The following is a 6,000-nucleotide window of genomic DNA, read 5'->3' as shown; positions in this document are numbered from 1 at the left end:
TACAAACACCGATCCAGCACACCTCAGGAAGCCACGATGCAACTACTACAGTGAACAAGCTGAACACGTACCTCAGTTGCCCCGCACACAGCAACACTACATTTAATGACCTATAGTCCCGCACAGACGACGTGGCCAGCTTCCTGAGCGCTGCTGAAGTTTCAGTCAATTTATGTGTCTCTACAGGGTTTTTCACTTCCTCCAAAACTCGTGAATGTTGTCCCTTGTCTTGTGTTTTTCCCTTTCATAATTCTTTCTATCATTTCAGTCAAGGTCCGGCCTTCATGTGGACTGTACTCCGTGACTGCAGCATCCAACGTAACTAAAAAAAAAATCTATCAATCTATCTATATATCCGTCTGAGTATCTGTGTGTCTATCTATACTTATTAGTGCATATATATATATATATATATATATATATATATATATATATATATATATATATATATATATATATATATATATATATATATATATATATATATAAATATTTTTTTTTTTTCTTTTTTTTTTTTTGCTTGTCGCTGTCTCCCGCGTTTGCGAGGTAGTGCAAGGAAACAGACGAAAGAAATGGCCCAACCCACCCCCATACACATGTATATACATACGTCCACACACGCAAATATACATACCAACACAGCTTTCCATGGTTTACCTCAGACGCTTCACATGCCCTGATTCAATCCACTGACAGCACGTCAACCCCGGTATACCACATCGATCCAATTCACTCTATTCCTTGCCCTCCTTTCACCCTCCTGCATGTTCAGGCCCCGATCACACAAAATCTTTTTCACTCCATCTTTCCACCTCCAATTTGGTCTCCTACTTCTCCTCGTTCCCTCCACCTCCGACACATATATCCTCTTGGTCAATCTTTCCTCACTCATTCTCTCCATGTGCCCAAACCATTTCAAAACACCCTCTTCTGCTCTCTCAACCACGCTCTTTTTTTTCCACATATCTCTCTTACCCTTAAGTTACTTACTCGATCAAACCACCCCACACCACACATTGTCCTCAAACATCTCATTTCCAGCACATCCATCCTCCTGCGCACAACTCTATCCATAGCCCACGCCTCGCAACCATACATTGTTGGAACCACTATTCCTTCAAACATACCCATTTTTGCTTTCCGAGATAATGTTCTCGACTTCCACACATTCTTCAAGGCTCCCAGGATTTTCGCCCCCTCCCCCACCCTATGATCCACTTCCGCTTCCATGGTTCCATCCGCTGCCAGATCCACTCCCAGATATCTAAAACACTTTACTTCCTCCAGTTTTTCTCCATTCAAACTTACCTTCCAATTGACTTGACCCTCAACCCTGCTGTACCTAATTACCTTGCTCTTATTCACATTTACTCTTAACTTTCTTCTTTCACACACTTTACCAAACTCAGTCACCAGCTTCTGCAGTTTCTCACCCGAATCAGCCACCAGCGCTGTATCATCAGCGAACAACAACTGACTCACTTCCCAAGCTCTCTCATCCACAACAGACTGCATACTTGCCCCTCTTTCCAAAACTCTTGCATTCACCTCCCTAACAACCCCATCCATAAGCAAATTAAACAACCATGGAGACATCACACACCCCTGCCGCAATCCTATATTCACTGAGAACCAATCACTTTCCTCTCTTCCTACACGTACACATGCCTTACATCATCGATAAAAACTTTTCACTGCTTCTAACAACTTGCCTCCCACACCATATATTCTTAATACCTTCCACAGAGCATCTCTATCAACTCTATCATATGCCTTCTCCAGATCCATAAATGCTACATACAAATCCATTTGCTTTTCTAAGTATTTCTCACATACATTCTTCAAAGCAAACACCTGATCCACACATCCTCTACCACTTCTGAAACGACACTGCTCTTCCCCAATCTGATGCTCTGTACATGCCTTCACCCTCTCAATCAATACCCTCCCATATAATTTACCAGGAAAACTCAACAAACTTATACCTCTGTAATTTGAGCACTCACTCTTATCCCCTTTGCCTTTGTACAATGGCACTATGCACGCATTCCGCCAATCCTCAGGCACCTCACCATGAGTCATACATACATTAAATAACCTTACCAACCAGTCAATAATACAGTCACCCCCTTTTTTAATAAATTCCACTGCAGTACCATCCAAACCTGCTGCCTTGCCGGCTTTCATCTTCCGCAAAGCTTTTACTACCTCTTCTCTGTTTACCAAATCATTTTCCCTTACCCTCTCACTTTGCACACCACCTCGACCAAAACTCCCTATATCTGCCACTCTATCATCAAACACATTCAACAAACCTTCAAAATACTCACTCCATCTCCTTCTCACATCACCACTACTTGTTATCACCTCCCCATTTGCGCCCTTCACTGAAGTTCCCATTTGCTCCCTTGTCTTATATATATATATATATATATATATATATATATATATATATATATATATATATATATATATATATATATATATATATATATATATATATATATATATATATCCCTGGGGATAGGGGAGAAAGAATACTTCCCACGTATTCCCTGCGTGTCGTAGAAGGCGACTAAAAGGGGAGGGAGCGGGGGCTGGAAATCCTCCCCTCTCGGTTTCTTTTTTTTTCAAAAAAAAAAGAAGGAACAGAGAAGGGGGCCAGGTGAGAATATTCCCTCAAAGGCCCAGTCCTCTGTTCTTAACGCTACCTCGCCAATGCGGGAAATGGCGAATAGTATGAAAGAAGATATATATATATATATATATATATATGTATATATATATATATATATATATATATATATATATATATATATATATATATATATATATATATATATATATATATATGTATATATATATATATATATCACGCAAACTTTGTTCATAATCAATCCATTTCCTACAATAAATATGGAATTACAGGGAGTGTAGCGTAGCTGTAAAACATGGCTTAACTATAGCCAGAAAAGCAGGAGTTACTTCCTCCATTATGGTTGTAACAATACCAAGCATCACTAGTCAGAACACCAGTGACCACAGTGACAAGCATCATTAGCCAGAACAACAGTGACCACAGTGACAAGCATCATTAGCCAGAACACCAGTGACCACAGTGCCAAGCATCACTAGCCAGAACAACAGTGACCACAGTGACAAGCATCATTAGCCAGAACACCAGTGACCACAGTGCCAAGCATCACTAGCCAGAACACCAGTGACCACAGTGCCAAAGCATCACTAGCCAGAACACCAGTGACCACAGTGACAAGCATCATTAGCCAGAACACCAGTGACCACAGTGACAAGCATCATTAGCCAGAACACCAGTGACCACAGTGACAAGCATCATTAGCCAGAACACCAGTGACCACAGTGACAAACATCACAGTATCATGCAGAAAGCTTTAGAAACATAGCCATGATTTGCCCAGTGTTTATGCATTTTAAAACTCTATTAGGGATGGTCCCCGCACCCGGTACCTGTCCACAATATCTCTAAGTTTGGGAATCTCTGAGGCCGAGATCCCGGGAGACCTGGGAGCGGTACTGGTCCCAGCCAGACACACTCTACTCACTACCTTAAAATGAGGAGAGCGTCACAGACAATTTAGACTTGGCTGGAACATTTGATTTCTTAAGGTGTTCAATGTAGCACTGCTAACGTGAGCAGCTTTACTATATAGCGGACACGTTTAATGAAGGTGTGGGGGGAGGGGTATGCTAATAGCCATATTTTGGCCCGATTTTCTACAAAAACTGGTCATATGTAATAATTACATCACGTTGGATATTTTCCAATATGTCGAACACCCTTCTTTCTAAATTTTGCAAATGAGTTTAGATCGGACTAACAGACTTACGGACAAAAGGAATTTAATATGCCGTAATCGGGTAATAATAAGGGCATTAAACCGGTGAGACACACTGAACGCGCCTGATAACCATAATCGAATAATAATGCAATAATGCAATACAGCGAAGAAAATCCACAAAAGGATATTGAAAGAAACATCGAAGAGGAGGAGGAGGAGGAGGAGGACAGAGGACGAGTAAATTCGAAAGTTCGACCAATGTTGAGACTGAAATGTTAAGGAAAATGTATAATGAACGCGAAACAGGTTACTTGTCACGGTAAATCATTAACTGGCACCTCGCTCAGCTGACTGGCCTCGAGCCCGTGTAAACGAATCGATGGGACAGTGGCGCCACAACATCTGGATGAGAAGGTTGTTACGCCAGCCATTCTCTCCGGCCGTAGCTCCACCATACCGGCGTGTGCCGTATTGTCGCTTTGTATCAGCTGGCTCTCAGTGCCGTTGATGTCCAGGTATACCCCGGACATGGAGAGACCAGTGGATGACACCAAGTTTTTTAGTTTAGTCTGTAAATAACGTAGAAAAAAAAGGAAAACTCCCCCGGGGTATCAGGCCCCTGTGAAACAAGATCGTGGGTTTTGCTGTTCGTTCTTAGGTTGGTCTGGGCAATGGGCGAGTGAAGTATGGGCGTGGGATTACTGTAGGCCGTGGGCGTGCAGTGGACTTTGGCCTGACGACCTGTATAGTTAGGTCCCATCCTACGGCTTCGCTATATCGACCACATCTTCCCCGGAGGTCAATGGTTATAGGCAGATGTTCGAAGTACAAGCAGTGGTGTGCAGTGTGCATGACTTACCAGCACTAGCATGCGTAGCCTGCAGGCAGTGATATGTATGACCTACAAGCAGTGGTATGCATGACATACAAGAAGTGATGCCCATGACCTACAAGCAGTTGTGTGCATGACATACAAGCAAACGTGTTCGTGACTTGGCAGTACTGTGCATGACTTACGAGAAGTGATGTGCATGACATACAATCAGTTGGGTTCTTGACTTAATAAGAGTGGTGTGCATGATAGATAAGCACTGGTGTACATGACCAACAAGCAGTGATGTGCGTGATATACAAGCAGTGGCGTACTTGATATATAAGCAGCGGCATACATGACCGACAAGCAGTGGTGTGCATGATATACAAGCATTGGCGTATATGACCAACAAGCAATGGTGTACATGACCAACAAGCAGTGATGTGCATGATATGCAAGCAGTGGTGCACATGACAAGCAGTGGTGAGCATGATTTACAAGCAGTGGTGTACATGACCAACAAACAATACTGTGCATGATATACAAGCAGTGGCGCACATGACCAACAAGTAGTAGTGTGCATGATATACAGGCAGTGGCGCACATGACCATCAGGCAGTGGTGTGCATGATATACAAGCAGTGGCGCACATGACCAACAAGCAGTAGTGTGCATGATATACAAGCAGTGGCATACATGACCATCAGGCAGTGGTGTGCATGATATACAAGCTGTGGTGTATATAACCATTAAGCAGTAGTATGCATTATATACAAGCAGTGGTGTACATGACCAACAAACATTGATGCGCATGATATGCAAGCAGTGGTATACATGACTGACAAGCAGTGGTATGCATGGCCAACAAGCAGTGGTGAGCCTGACCTACAAGCTGTGGTATGCCTGACTTACAAACAATGTGATGCATGATTTACAAGCAGTGGTTTGCATGGCTCACAAGCATTAGTGTGCATGGCATACAAACAGGGGCGTGAATGATCCGCAAATAATGGTGAGTATGACATACAAGCTGTGTTGTTCATGACCTGCCAGTATTGGTGTGCATGACACAGTGGTGTGCATGTCCTACAAGTTATGATACACGTTACAATATATATATTGTGGGCACGTTACAAACCGTGGCTTGGCCACTGTATGTAGAGATGTACGTATTGTACAAGAGCAGATCTTCACTTCAGAACCACAGATGTACAGTGTTTAGTACATGTCTCTTGTACACACGTTTGTGGCCATTAATGGGACACTAGCACGTGGCTTGGGTACACATGTGTTATTTTGAATACACATTTGAGACGCGTAACATGCGACGGGTTGTAGACGTGTACATGTCACGTTTTTCTGAGGTTT

General features: G+C 42.7%; 1 protein-coding gene across 1 annotated transcript in view; it reads left to right on the top strand.

Moving 5' to 3' along the window:
- The first annotated feature begins 4,218 nt into the window (after positions 1-4,218).
- LOC139751372 (serine/threonine-protein kinase NIM1-like) overlaps positions 4,219-6,000 on the top strand; it is a 231,610-nt gene continuing 229,828 nt past the window's right edge. Inside the window, exon 1 of the mRNA XM_071666738.1 lies at positions 4,219-4,333. The gene's annotated coding sequence lies outside the window, so the exon portion shown is untranslated. The remainder of the gene's footprint in view (positions 4,334-6,000) is intronic.

Source organism: Panulirus ornatus, chromosome 11, assembly GCF_036320965.1.
Source record: "Panulirus ornatus isolate Po-2019 chromosome 11, ASM3632096v1, whole genome shotgun sequence".
Classification (NCBI taxonomy): domain Eukaryota; kingdom Metazoa; phylum Arthropoda; class Malacostraca; order Decapoda; family Palinuridae; genus Panulirus; species Panulirus ornatus.
The sequence above is the reverse complement of the archived record's forward strand: the minus strand, read 5'-3'. Positions and strand labels throughout refer to the sequence as shown.